Source organism: Heterocephalus glaber, unplaced genomic scaffold, assembly GCF_053883595.1.
Source record: "Heterocephalus glaber isolate CG9 unplaced genomic scaffold, H.glaber_assembly_v1.0 deba00000347, whole genome shotgun sequence".
NCBI classification, from domain to species: Eukaryota; Metazoa; Chordata; class Mammalia; order Rodentia; family Bathyergidae; genus Heterocephalus; species Heterocephalus glaber.
In genome coordinates, this window is record NW_028258143.1 from 45,261,087 (window position 1) to 45,276,998 (window position 15,912).

Genomic DNA, 15,912 nt, shown 5'->3' on the forward strand with positions numbered 1-15,912 from the left:
AATTAATGATTATCAATTAACAATAACAGTAACAATTAATTCAACTATGTATAATAATGGATACAAATATGTATTATATTTGCTTATGTACAAATACAACCAATGACAGTAATGATAGGAAGAGGAATTAGATTTTTTAAAATTATAAGATATTTTGATTATCCATGAAGCTGTATAGCATTATTTGAAAGTGGATTTGGATTAGTTGTAAATGTAAAGGTACAGTGCAAACTCAAGGGCAGTCACAAAAAAGTAAAATACAAAGTATAATTAATATTGTAAGAGAGTAGATAGAGCAGAATAATATATAATGTTGGATTAAAATAGCAAAAGGACAAACGTGGAAGAAAAAAACTGTAACAAAAAGGGCAGTAAGTAGAAAAGAGGAACAAACAGGATAGATGAAACTGTGTCAATAGTTACTTTAAAAATCAATATTCTGAATATACCAATTAAAAGATGAAGATTGAAAAACGGAGTTGTGGAGCAAAGGAGATATATATTATGAAAATGGATAAAAAATAGGATCCAATTATGTGTTATCTACAAGAAATGCTAAATATAAATGCACATATATATTAATAGAAATGCTATAAGAAAGAGAAACCATTCTTGCACTAATCAAAGAAACTTCAAAAAGAACAGACTTCAGACTGAGGAAATGTATCAGAGATAAGTGATACATGATGATAAGCTTTTAGCCAGGCTAATTTTTAGAAAGAAGAACATAAATTAATACTATCAGAAGAGAAAAAAAGAAATATCACCATAAAGCCCAAGAACACTAGAAAAAGCAATGCAAGAATATTAAGAACTCTTCTGTGCCAACGAATGTGATAACTCAGATGTAATGCACTAGTTTCTTGACAAACAACTTGCTAAAATGTACAAGAGGAAATGATGTGAATTGGCTTACATCTGTTAAAAAAAATTGAATGACAACTGCCTTAGTTACTTTCTTTTTTAAAAAACTTTGTTTTATTTTTATTAGCACATATTTGCTATATTAGCACAGAATGATCACATTCATTATAGTGAATTTGTACCTGTACACTTTCTTGTCCCTTGGACATCATACCCAACTCTTACAACATAAAAGAGGAAAGGTTTATTTTGGTTCACAGTTTCAGTGGATTCAGTCAATGGTTGGTTGACTCCAAAGCAGAAATATCATGGTAGAGTAGCATGGCAGAAGAAAAGTTCATCACCTGGTGACCAGGAAGCAGAGAGAGAGAAAAGGATCCAGGGAGGAGAATATACTCTTTCAAGTCATGCCCTCAGTGACTCACCTATAACAAAGTCCCACTTCCAAGCATGAGATTTTTTGGGAACATTTTATTTCTAAATGATAATACCTTCTAAAATCCAAAGAATCTGCCTAGATGAGGTCACTGATGAATTCTATTGAGCATTTAAAGAAGACTTTATAATAATAAAGTCTCTTCCAGAAGATAGAAGCAGCTGGAACACTTAACTTATTCTTTTTTGGTACTGGGGATTGAACTTGTGCTTGTGAGGCAGGTAGTGACACCACTGAGATAAATACCTCACCCAACGTTTTAACTCATTCTATGAGACCAGTAATATTGTGATAACAAAACCAGACAAGGATATTAAAGGGGTGTGGGGGAACCACCTACAGACAACTATCATGAACATAGATGCAAAAATCTTCAACAAAATATTAACAAATTGAACCCAACAATGTATAAAATAATGACACACTGTGTTCAAGTGGAATTACCCCAGGTATTCAAGGGTGGGTCAACATTTTAAAATCAAAATAATTCATCACATCAGTACGCTGAAGAATAAAAATCATAGATCATAGCAATAAATGAAAAAATTGAGAAAATTGAACACACTTTCATGGTTAAAATTTTTCAGAAAATCAGGAAGAATGGAGAACATCCTCAACTTGATAAAGAACACCTGAAAACTCCTCACAGCTACCATCATGCTTGATGGGGAAAAACAAAGCTTTCCTAAGATTAGGAACAAGACAAGGATATTCCCTCTTACCACTGCTTTGAGATAGTGAATTGGAAGCCCTAGATAATACAATAATATAAGAAAGGAAAGCAAAATGTATACAGATTAGGAAAAAATGAATAAAACTTTCTCTTCACAGATGACATGATTATCTAAATAGACAATCTGAAAAATAAAATAATCAAGAACTATATGATTATGGAAAAGTCATATGATATAAGGTTCATATGCTTTCTTTTATAGCAGCAATGAACAAGCAGAACTTGAAATAAATGTATTATGTTTATATTAACATATCCCCAAATGAAATACTTATATGTAAACTAATAATATATGTACAAGGTCTAAACAATGAAAACTAAAAATCTCTGATGGAAATTATTCACAAAATAAATAAATAAATGGAATGAATCAATACTGTCAAGATTCTAGTTTTTCCCAACTTGATCTATAAATACAACATAATGCCATTCAAAATTCTAGCAAATTATTTTGTGAATATAGATAAACCAGTCCTCAAACGCATGTGAAAAGGCTAAATGTCTAAAATAGCCAATTTAATTTTAAAGAAGATCAAAGTCAGAGGATTGCTGCTATCTGACTACAAGACTTGCTATAAAGCTGCAATAATTATGGCAGGGTGATATAGGAGAGAGAATAGCCAAATAGATGAATAGAACAGAATAGAGAGCCCAGAAATAGATTCACACAAATATAGTCAACTGGCTTTTGACAAAGAAGCAAATATAGCCTTTTTAACGAACGGTGCTGGAACAACTGGACATCCAAAAATATAAAATAAAATGAATCTAGATGCAGACTTTATATACTTTATAAAAATTAACTCAAAATGAATCATAGAATTAAATGTAAAGCATAAAACCATAAAATTACTTGAAGATAACATAAGAGAAAACCTAGATTATCTTTAATATAGCACTAAATTTTTATACATCAAAGACATGATTTATAAAGAAATGATTGATAAGTTAGACTTCATTAAAATTGTAAACTGCGGGCCAGGGATTTAGCTCAGTGGTTTCTCAGCCTGCTGTGCAAGCTCAAGGATCGGAGTTCGATCCCCGGCACACACAAAAAAATTGTAAACTGCTCTGTGAAAGAGAATGGAACAAAATATTTGCAAAACACATACCTGATAAATGACTATTAGCAAAAATGTACAAAGAACTCTTAGAACAGATTTAAAGGTGGGCAAAAGACCGGAACAAATCCATCATCAGATGAGATCAGGCGCGTTCAGGCTGGTATGGCTGAGAATAGGTACATCATCAAAGAAAATGTACAGACAGCAAAAAAACATATCAAAACGTTCAAAATCATATATCCTCAGAAAATTGCAAATTAAAGCAACCATGAAACCCCACTATATACCTATTAAAATATCCCAAATCCAAAACACAACACCAAGTACTGGTGGAGCAATAAAAACTCTTAATCACTGGTAGTAGGAATGAAAAATGATACTAACACTATGGAAGCTAGCCTAGAAAGTTTTTACAAAATTAAGCATGCATTTGCCATGTGTTCCTTGATAGGTACCCAAATGAATTGAAAACTCATATGTACAAAAAAACCTGCTTAAAGATGTTTATAGAACTTTTATCCATAATCTCCAGATCTTAGAACCAACTAAGATATTCTTGCATATGTGAGAAGATAATTAAACTGCTATATACTTAGAAAATGAAATATTATTCAGTTCCAAAAAGAAATGAGCCAGTAAGGCATCAAAAGACGTGGAGAAACCCTAAATGAAAGAAGCAAACCTGAAAAGGTTTCATACTGTGTGATTCTAGATATATGACATTCTGGAAAAGGCAAAAGTACAGAGACAGTGAAAAGATCAGTGGTTGCCAAGGGTTAAGGGGGTGAGAGTGGTAAACAGAAAAAACACAGAGGATTTTTAGGGTAATGTAAACATTCTGCACAGTATTACATGGGATGCATATCATTAGACATTTGCGAAAAGCTGTAGAATATCTAAGAGCAAGAGTGAACCCTAATGTTAACTGTGGACTCTGGGCGATGAGGATGTGTCAGTATAGCTTCATCCAGTATAATAAATACACCTCTTTCAGAGAGTACAGCACATGACATTGTCTATATTTTCTGCTTTATTTGATCTAAACAAAACACCTCAAAAGTAAAATTTATTAATTATAAAATGTATGGTTCTTTTAAATTCTCTGGGAACAAGTTGATACTCTTCATACAACCAAAGGAAAAAGTGACACCATTTCTTCTACCTCCTCAGGGAAGGAAGACAGCTCCAGTAGCTTTTGAATTAGGAGGCAGGTTGCACGTTATATTAATGTGACTACATATACATTTGAAGTGTTAACTTGATTTCTCCAGTTCACACAGAACTAGCTACTGGATCTGTTTGCCATGGCAACATTATCTTGATGAAATGTGGGCTCCTTATCGAAATGAGTCATGCTCCCAGTAACAACAGTAGGAATCTCTTCCCAGAGCACTGCAGCAACTGATTTTTGTGTTAGGAAAAGAGGGAATGTTTCATGACTGTGTGGGTTGTAAACAGAACAAAGGGGTTATCTACAATTCAGACTAAAAATAAATTGCAGTTAGCAACAGCATTCTCACTAAGGCCCTGCTCCAGAAATGCTTCAGCTGAAAATTTACATTTGAAATTTTCCTAAAGAAAAATTCAAGCATAACACAAAATTACACCCTGCTTAGGTTTTTTTTCTACATAGCCTGTCACTGGTAAACATATTTTTCCCTTTTATGTAATAGTAAGATGGTAAAATTTCCCAAGTATATTGTTACACGGCATTAAGTGTCTAAACTCAGGGATTTAAATCCACTGTCCAGGCAGGAACAAATGGTAACAACACTCTTTGCAGACATGCTGTCAACCCAAGATGGGCACTGCTATAAATGTGAAGCAGGAATTTATTATTTAGCTTTCGAGAGGGTTAGCAAAAATAGAACACATTAAAATGAGAAAATTTTGCTTTAACATCTGGTAACGAACTCCATGACTTAACACTCTGTGTGTTTCCTTGTGTAAATATAAACTATGAAGTCTTTGGGTATAATTAGCATAGATTGTCACTTATAAATAAATAGTATTGCTAAATGCAACAGCAAAAGCACCACGTCAGGTGTGCCTTTGACATATGGCCATCAGCTCACCCTACATTGAATAAGTGTAATTTCTTTTATGATGCCATCTGCAAAAGATTTTTCATAGGCTCATTTCTGACTTTGGGCCTACTTTGCTGCCTAGACTGTATGATGTCTTTCTTCATAATGAAAGTGTGAACAGGTAATGTGTGTGGATGTGGAAAGTGTCCTGATGCTTTATTTTATAGCAGTGTCTCAAACTTTTTTATATCAGTACTCTCCTATGCTTATAAAAATTATTGATAAATCCAGTGTGTTTGTGTTGGCTATATTTATTGCTATGTACTTTGTTAAAACTAAAAATTTAAGATGCTTAATAATTTAATATAAAATATAGCAATAAAAGCACTACATAGTAACACAAGTAACAAATTTTTATGTGTAGAAAAAGCAACTGTATTTTCCAAAACAAAGAAAATTTAGGAAGATGAGTGACACTTTTTTTTATATTTTTGCAAATCTAATTGAACACAGTTAGATTCCCATATCTATTTCTACATCCAGTCTCTAACAATACGTGGTTTTGGTTGAAGCATATGAAGAAAATGTGATCTCACATAAATATGTGGTTGGAAAAGGGAGGAAAATTTTAATAGTTTTTCAGACAATAATGGATATTGTTCTTTGATGCTACATTTAAACTCGACAGTGGAAGTTTCTTAAAATCTTCATTATGAAATTTATATAGACCTTCTAATGTGAGCACATTTCATTATGTAACATCAAAAATTAAAATTTGGTGGTATCACCCCTTAACTCATTAGAAATTTTTAAGTATTGGGAAGATGTCAAGCTCATGGGAGCCATACAAGTTTCCAAAATTTGTATTTTTACTAGAAAGCTTAAATTTTATCATTGGCAAAAATAGTGTTGGCTGTTTTCCTTGAAGTGACAGGATTATTTCATTCATTTTCAAGAAAAAAGCTTGTCAAATACTAAAGTCTGAATAACCATAGCTTGTCTGTCAGTTGTTCTTTGAAGTAAAAATAGTGTTCCGTGAAAAATATCTGGTTTGTCTTGCAGCTAAATCATCAGTTGCTTTCCCGCACATGACAGGAAGAGCAGAAAAGTATTTGTGTACTTCCATTTTGTCACACAAAATAAAATATGGTCAAAATCTAGACCAAATCACTGATCAAAATTTGTAAAATTATTTTTTACTGCTTCATCTAGTACATTTTAAAATAAAATAGGATTAAAGTATTAAATGGAATGAAGTAAGTTTACAAAGCCTAATCATACAGCTTGGTGTCGCTGTTTAGTTTAAGGGAAGGCATCAGCAATTTTACCTATCAATGCTTCTAAGGTATCAATTAAATTGTCAATGGAGTAGACTCTAAAAACTCCACCAAAAGTCTTCTAGACTTAGTAACCAAATTCAGTAGAATAGTTGGATACAAGGGCAACACACAAAAATCAATAGCCTTTCTGTACATGAACAACAGACTTACTGAGAGAGGAAATGGAGAAACAACTCCTTTCACAATAGCACTGCAATAAATGAAACACCTAGGAATCAACCTAATGGAAGAAATCAAAGTCCTCTTCTTTGAAAACTACAGCACTCTGAAAAAGGAGATCAAAGAAGATATCAGAAAATGGAAAGACATACCTTGCTCCTGGCTAGGAAGAACCAATACAGTGAAAATGGCCAAACTTCCAAAACTGCTATATAGATTCAATGCAATCCCTATTGAAATTCCAACAGCATACTTCACAGAACTTGAGAAAAGAATCCAAAAATTCATCTGGAACAAGAAGAGACCTAGAATAGCAAAAGCAATTCTAGGCAACAAAGACAAAACAGGAAGTATCACAATCCCTAACTTGAAAGTATACTACAAAGCTACTGTGATTAAAAAAAACCCCAGCATGGTAGTGGCAAAGAAACAGACCTGAGGACCAGTGGAACAGATTAGAAGATGCAGAAACAACTTCAGACACACTCAGCCACCTCATTTTTAACAAAGGAGCCAAACACCTTCACTGGAGGAAAGATAGCCTCTTTAATAAATGGTGCTGGAAAAACTGAATTTCAACTTGCCAAAGATTAAAGCTAGACCTATATCTCTCACCATGTACTAAACTAAAATCAAAATGGATCAAAGATCTAAATATTAAAACAGAAACACTAAACTGGCTGGAGGAGAGGTTAGGTAGAACTCTTGAAGACATTGGTGTAGGGAAAGAATTCATGAACAAAACCTCATTTACACATGAACTAGCACAAAGAATCAACAACTGGGATCTCATCTTATTAAAAAGCTTCTGCACAGCAAGAGAAAGCACCAACAGAGTGAAGAAACAACCCACAATGTGGGAAAAAGTTTTACCAGCTGTTCCTCAGACAAAAGTCTACTATCTAGAATATATAAAGAATTTTAAAAAAGGTCAGAGCTCCCAAAGTTAAAGACCCAATCCAAAAATGAACATCTGAAATGAACGGACATTTCTAGGACAAAGATGCAGAAATAGCAAGTAGACATATGAAAAAAATGTTCAACATCACTGGTCATTTGAGAGATGCAGATGAAAACAACACTGGATTCCACTTCACCCCAGAAAGAATGGCTGCTATCAAGAAATCAACCAATAACAAATGCTGGCAGGGCTGTGGGGGAAAAGGAACAACCCTTCTCTACTGTTGGTGGGAGTGTAGACTGGTGCAACCACTGTGGAAATCAATATGGAGATACCTCAAAAAACTAGGATTAGAGGTCCCATTTGAGCCAGGTATTCCCCTGCTGGGTATCTTCTCAAAAGAATTAAAAGAATTATACCACAGTGATATATGTGAACCCATGTTTACAGCAGCACAGTTTGTAATAGTTAAAACTTGGAAACAGCTCAATTGCCCATCAACTGGAGACTGGATAAAGATGTGGGCTTTTTTTTTTTTTTTTTTTTAAATAAAAATGGAGTATTACTCAACCATAAATAATGAGAAACTAGAGATATTTATAGCTAAATGGATGTACATTAAGGCCATCTTCTTAAGTGAAATAAATAGGACACATGTGTAAATATTGAATAGTTTCTCTGGTGTGAGAAACTGAAAGTGTAAATAAGGACTAAACGTGTAATAGATAAGGTGAAACAGGAAGAAAAGGTCCAAAGGGGAAGGGAAGAGGAAGTGGAGGGGTAGGGGAAAGTAAAGAAGGGAAAGGAATAAATATGAGAAAAGGAAATAACGGAAACAAAGTCCAAATTCCCAAGGATGAATGTCATCATTTGTGTACCTAAAATGTACCAATAAACTTAATGAATAAAAAAAAATATTGTCAATGTAGTGATAAAGCCAACTGGCATGTAGTATCATTCTGAAAATGTTTTGACGTGTAGACTCCCTAGAGGGGATCTTGTGGATCCCAGGGATCTGTGGTCCCAACATTTGAGGACCACTGTCACTTTGTTCTGCATAATCTTCACACATGTAATAAACAGATCAAGAGTTTATGTGCTATGTGCTTGGAAACAATGTATCTCAAACATTAGTGGCTTAAACAAAAAATGTATTATTAACTCATAATACAGTAAGTTAATTCAGCTAAAAAAGGAGTCTTTTACTCTGGCAGTGGGGGCCTGAGTCATCAGTTGTCTTACTCACTCATCTCTCATGCCTGCTTTTTTACTTTTTAAGCATTTCTGATTAGCTAATTTGGGCTTTCTCAGAGCATGGTGGTCTTTAGGTAATTAGTTTTTACATGTGAAAGCTTGCTTTCTCAGAGCCTTCTAAGACATGGGAAATGAGAGACTTGGTTCTGAGGTTGTCATAATATCCTTTCTGTTGTAATTTATTGGTCAAAGCAGTCATAAAAACATGTAGATTCAATGGCAGGGAATATAAACCCACTTCTTCAAGAAAGTGGTTGAAGCAATTTGTGACCACTGTTAATCTACCACAACCTGAACAAGTTGCTACTTAGAACTGCACAAATCTTACAAGATTAACTTTCCTTGTCTGTAAAATAGGGATAATGATAGATCCTATGTTATATGGTCTCCATGCCCACCTACTCACCCAATTATACACCCCTAATATTGTGCTACTAAATAGTATAATTCATTGTGTTAAGTATCATAGTTAATTCTTACTTTTATTATTTTTAATATCACTATTTCACAGGAGACAAAAATTAGCCATTGATTCTATGGTTTTAGTTCAGCTTATGCCCGCAGAATTTCACTAGATTCAGATTTCTTGAATTTTAAACTTTTTCTTCCTTTACATGGCTATCATATTCACATCAATTTTCTACTCTCAATCCCTTGGAAACACAGAGAAGGGTTGCAGAGCTGGAAAACAGGCTTCTTTTCAGGCTGTACTTCACTGTTTGTGACCTTGTATTGATATTGCATAGTGAGCATGTCTCAATCCAGTTATTGCTCAAGTAGTGAGATGTGCTGCCTGGACCGTGGCTGAAATCATAAGTTCTGATATGTATTGGTCAACTTGCCATTAATGAAGACAGCTTGTCTATGATGGTTCCTGCTTATTTGTGACATTCCTTTTAAGAACGTGCTTTTTAAAATTCTAATTTTTACTTATTAATGTGCCATTTGACAGTGTGAGCTATGGAGCTCCAAAATCAAACATACAAAAAAATGGTCGCGCTCCACATATGAAGTTAGAAATGATGAGATATATTTCCCAAGTCCACAAATGTAGGAATGTCTGTTTAGGGTCTACCCTGCTATATAAGTAATTTTATTGTAAATTTAAATTACTTCTTCCCTAAGTACAGTAAATGTGCAACTAAATTGTGCAACTAAAGTGTTTGAAACTAAATTTACAATTCAGTTATGAGTAATTGAGTATTTGTAGAGAATAAAAGCATATTCTACCCTTAAAATACATTTCAGTGTAGTTTTTCCTTCACTAACCTTAGTAAATGGTACAGATGATCCTAGATTAGCAAGCACCATCCCTCCAGTTCTCTCTCACCACTTTTGATATTTCCAATGCTGCATCTTTTGACTTCTTGTCAATTGGCAAGACAGTGCACAGGTTTTAACTGAAAAATTCACTTTCAATGAGTAGAATTTTGATGGAAATAACATTTTTATGTGTAACTAGCAATAGTAGCTCTAATTTTCAATTTTTCCCCTTTTAGGTAGTGAAAGAAAACCATAAATATTCAAAAAAAACCTTCCCATCAATTAAGTCACACTATTTCCAGAATATATAATCTTGGTTTCCTTTTTGAGCCCCACTAGTTATAAAACTTGTCTTCCATTATTTGAAAAATCACTACTAAATCTTCTAATTAGGTGCCAACCTTCCTGTATCCACAATCAGCCAGAAATGATCTGCAGGCCTGGATCCTCTCCTGATGCCACCTCACACTCTGGACCCTTGTGTCTCTACTCAAGAGGTTCCTCACACTCGGAAGGTTTTGAGCAAATGAAAACAATTTTGTTGAAGATTGGTTCTGCTTTCCTGATGGCTTGAGGTAAACTCAATGATCTTATAATGATGGCATTTGGTCTCCATTTAAAATACAACCAACCAGAGATGACTTCATTTTTAAAGTCAGAGGGCTGCCACTACTTGACTTCCAGACTCACTGTAAAGTAAATCAAGCTAATCAAGGCAGCATGGTATTAGTAGAAGAATAAACAATTAGAATTAATAATTAATTACTTAGCACCCTTTCCTCCAGTGTAGACTCTTAGACTAGTTTATCATTTTGCTTTGATTCAGTGTTATTTTTCTCTTTGTTCTCCCTTCTGGACTTGTCTTCAGTTAGGCTGGTACGTTACAAAATATTACTTACCCTTTGGTAAGGCTCTGTACCAGGCCTCTGGCCTTATACAGCTTCTTTTCTGTTCCCCGAGAGCCATGTAACACACAGCACTGACATTGCTGTCTGCTTCTCAGTGCTCCTCATTGGCTGGTAAACTCTGTGAAAGCGAAGACTATGCATATTCTCTGTCAATGTTATTTTCTTAGTCTTTCTCACAGTGTCAGGCATGGTAGGTGCTCATTATATGTGTTGTGACTCAACTGATTATCTTGCCTGCATTTGGCCTTCACCTCTTCACTGTCTCTATGTATATATTTTGTTTCATTTTTCACTGTATGTGTTTAATCATTTCTTTTATGTGTGTGTCAGTGATGCTTGACCCTAATTGGGTAAGACATTGTCTATTTAATCAATCTTTTTTCATGTCCAGAACAGATTAGCTCATGTAATCAGACTTTTAAATTCAGAATAAACTGCTCTGAAATTAAATTCTTTTAAGCTTACGGGTAGGGATAATAGAGTTTTCCTTTTACATTGTCTCACACTTTCTGTTTTCTACATAAAAAGATATTCAATAAATCTTAAGTAACATAAAATGTGACTTCAGGGAAAATATTTTTTCAGAGAAAATAACTTTTTCTAAAGATAACACTGGGAGCCTGGGGATATAGCTCAGTGTTTGAGCATTTGCCTACTGTATATTAAGCCACGGGTTTGACCCCCAGCACCAGAAAAATCAAAACAAAACAAAACAAAGCTAAATACAAACCAAACCAAAATAAAGCCATTAGAGTAGCTAATGAATCTGTCACTGGTAGTTCTAGAGGCATCATGCCTTGAATTTGGGCATGTTTGGCACCGGCCAAATCTCGATTTAAATGTTCACTGTGCTTCTGACTTTGTGGTGCTAAGCCTGAGTTTCTGCATCTCTAAAGTGTGCTTGATAAAACCTAAGTTCCTGAGCTTCATATAAGAGATAAAGAGGATACAATTTTGCTAACGCTGGACATGTGGCACAGTGATTTGTGGTAGCTGCTTTAATATTTTCCTTCTGACTGATTTATCACTATTGTTAAGATTAAGTAGGAGATTCATTACATCCAGGTAATATGTACAATACTTACTGGCATATTTTGTTTTCAAAAGACAGATATTGTTAAATAAATGTAAAGTTTCTAGGACCTTATCATCCTGGACAAATGCATACAGTAGACAACCATCTTCATGTTACTGCTTAGACATGGAGAACTTTGAACTGGACCTGAGTGTTGGAGGCAACAATTTTGCATAGAGCCTGCTTATAATTGGCTCGCAGCTAAGAAGTTCAGTTCCATCATGAGCTGTAGAAAATACTATTTAAGTGGGGCTGGGGATTTAACTCAGTGGTTCCACCATCTGCCTTGCAAGCGCAAGGTCCCAAGTTCGATCCCCAGTACCAGGAAAGGAAATACTATTTAAGTTAAGAAGGGTTGGTCACCTTAAACTAGAGTGCAGGATCTGTCATTTTATTTTATAGCAGACAATTACTCCTACCATATACAATACAAAGCACAACATTTAATGTTGCAAATGAAATCTTTGAAAATACATTTGTCTATCTTTTTAAAAAGCAGAATTGCAATCATGTAAGTTGGAAATGAGTTACGCTAAAATCTCATTTTTGAGCTCTATTAATGTTTCTTTATGCAAATGAGGCAATTTAACCTCAAAATGATTTTACAGAAATCACATACAAAAAAGTAGCCTCGCTCCAGTATTTAAACATGTATAGAATTTTGTTTTGGAATTATTTAAAATAGTATCAAGGAAATTGAAGAAATTCTCTTGTTTTATTCCCTATATGATAATTACAAATGAAGAAATCATTGAATGAATACTTAAAGCTTGGTTAGCTTCTTGTAGGAAAATTACACACACACACACACACACACCCTTATGTGTACTGTGATTTCAGAAAGCCAAATTTATTTGATTCAGTTATAGACACAGCTGTATGATTGCAATTCTTTCCTGGGGCAAAGCTGGGCTGCAAGAGTGACTTCAGTTCACAGAAAATTTGAAAATCTCTTTGTGGGTAGTTAGACTTAGAATCAGAAGGAAGAAACCAAGTTTATGGGCTTCCTTTTACTAAAACTCCCTGTCAGGAATGTTACTGCCCTCCCCTGGGGAGAGTAAGAGAACAGAGGCTAGAAATTCTTTTTCCATACTTCTTCCTCTGGGAGAATGGATTGGAAATGGTCTCTATGAAAACCTGAGGCCCTTCTGTGTGTGTGTGTGTGTGTGTGTGTGTGTGTGTGTGTATAATACTGTCACAATTGCATATTCAATTTTTTGTTTAATCTCTCTCTTCTTATGTATATAGGTAACTAACAACTATATATGTATATGAGTATGTATGACAATAGATATGTTTCATACACACATGTATTGTTTCTTAACATTATATCGATACATACATATATATGTATGTATATGTATACACCTCCCCACACATTCCTCATGAAAGATAAAGAGGAGAGAAGGAATAAACATAAAACAGAAAGAAGCTTCAAGCTTCTTTTTGTGAGAAGTCAGACTAGTCATAAAATCCAATCCTTTTTCTTTTCTCTTTCCTCTCTTCCCTCCTTCCTGCCCTCCTTCCTTCCCTCCCTCTTCCTTGGTTGCTTGCTTCCTTCCTTCTTTCCTTCCCTCTTCTTTCTCTCTCTCTTTCCCTCTGTTTGTTCTGAAGATCAAAACCAGGAATGCCTGCATCAAGAAGTATAAACTCTCATTCATATTCATCCATCACCTATTTTAAAAATATATTGGTAACATTATTATAGTATAGGGTTCATGTTTACTGAATATTATACAAACTAAGACATTGACAATATTTTTGAATAAAGACTTAAAAAGATAGAAAAATATTGTTATGTTAATTCAATTCTGGAGTTCATTTTAAAAGGAAGTATCTGGCAGTAATCAAATTCACATGTAAACTGCATGCATGGTTATATTATTGAATTTATTAGTTATTTGCATTTATATGTTCTTTTTCCTGTTCATATTCTCTGTTGAATGATATGGAAAGTCACTATAAATTTATGATGTCATAACAGATTTTCTAGAGAAAGTAACTGTGCTGTGAATTTAATACAGCTACAGAAAAAAGGAAGAAATGTTATTTACACTTGTCCAGACAACTGAAATGTAAAGAACATTACTTAACATAACAAGCTCACATTTTCACTTTTAATTACTTTTTAAGTTTTAATTGAACTTATTTGCTCTGCTTTATAATATAAATAGAGCATATTTATTTATAAAACAGAAGTCTTTTACAAGCACTAAAGGATTCCATGTTTCTTTGTTTGTTTTAGCCATTCTTAATTTTAAGAAATCTGTTGACTTGTGCTTATCTTTCTGTACACATTATTGGTACTTAATGATTGAAGGATACCAGTGAATACATTAATATATAGCTTTTTAAAAAAATTTAAAGATTCTTGGTGTAATAGTATTTGTTTATTCTCATTACTAATAACTTTTTGTTATTACATAGAAAGATTGAATTATATTGGCTTAATAGTAACTTTGCCTTTATTAGACTGTAGAAGAAATAAATGGTGTTTTAAAAATAGCACTTGGATCTATTTAAATTTGAGTTAATAGACAACTGAAGAGTTCTCTTGTGCTTAATATCGTGTTAGGGTGTGTATGTGTGTGTGGCTTTGTTTGTACTCTTTTGCTCTTCTCTCTTTCAGTTCACATCATTGCTCTGTGTCCAGTGCCAGCAGGTACGGGGCTCACTATTGTGTTCCCACGCTTGCTCCCAGCCGACCCTACTGTTTCTGCTGAGGATGGAGGAGGAAGGCCCTGTCTCCATGACAACCATGTGTCCTCCAGGAAGCTGTTCAGAGCTAAAGATCTTCTGAGAGCTTGACAAGGGAACGTTTCTGAGGAAAATCTCACCTCAATCCCCCTCTTTCCAGAGCAATTTGTTAAATTATGTGTGCTTTTACCTAATGCTGCGATTTTTTGCATAATTGTGTTAACCCCAAATCCACACACCCCAAACCTTATTTGACAAATAATAAAAGCACATCACAAGGATTCTGGTAGCCTTTGCCATATACGTTTACATCCTTTCTCCCATGTTATGTTATCGTTCCCTTTGTTTAGTTTTCCAATTCACTGTGATGATTCAAATATTAATGACCATTGGGAAGCCAAAGGCTCCTTTAGCCTGGTGATATTATTGCAATACATTATGAATATTTGAAATAAAAGTGTCTTTGCTTGTGCTTTAGCAAACTTACTGGTATATGTGAAATTATGGCATAAGAAATCTGTCTTGCATTGGCAAAATTAAAAATGTACATTTACATTGTTTATACATATAAACTATGTAAATTTACATTAATTCATTTGGAGTGAGCAATTGATTTATAATTGCCACATTCTGAGTAATTGTTTTACACATTCTTATTTTTTTAATAAACTGCCTAGAACATGAGTACTTTTTATTTTCCCTCCTATCTGTCCCTATTAATGGTCATGGGCCGGCACAATTTTTTGCATCAGCTCTCTTCACCTTCTCTCATGCCAATCTCTTGAGGCTTGTGGCTTCAACTAGCATCCTCAACCAAATGAGTGACAATTTGTTTCACCAGTGTTTTAGCCTTGCCTTAGCAATGTGTGGGGGCTTTATGTAGAGTGAATTTAGATAACCTGGAACGACATATCCCAGAAATCTTGGTATGGCTTTGGCTTAGCTTTGTCTTTTGGGAAGAATGGCAGTGTATATGCATATATCCTTTGAAGATGGTGAGGATGGTTTACGGCTAGTTCAGGCAATATGCTATGTTGTGCCTGCAGCTGCTGATATTGTGGTACTAGGGGCCTTCTGCTTCACTAGCTCCCACCATACCTCTTCACTTTCTCTGAGACTGATATTAAGCTGCATGTTGCAGAGGTCAGCTTTTTCACACATCCTCTTGAATCCTTTCTTTTGGTTTTTCTG

General features: G+C 34.4%; 1 long non-coding RNA gene across 2 annotated transcripts in view; it reads left to right on the forward strand.

The window, feature by feature from the left end:
• Positions 1-15,288, forward strand: part of LOC147829943 (uncharacterized) — a 38,847-nt gene extending 23,559 nt beyond the window's left edge. Inside the window, exons 6-7 of one of the 2 annotated variants that reach the window (XR_015446751.1) lie at positions 10,435-10,616; positions 14,654-15,288. This is a non-coding gene — a long non-coding RNA (uncharacterized LOC147829943). The remainder of the gene's footprint in view (positions 1-10,434; positions 10,617-14,653) is intronic. The other variant, XR_015446753.1, reaches the window with a different exon arrangement.
• The last annotated feature ends 624 nt before the right edge of the window (positions 15,289-15,912 follow it).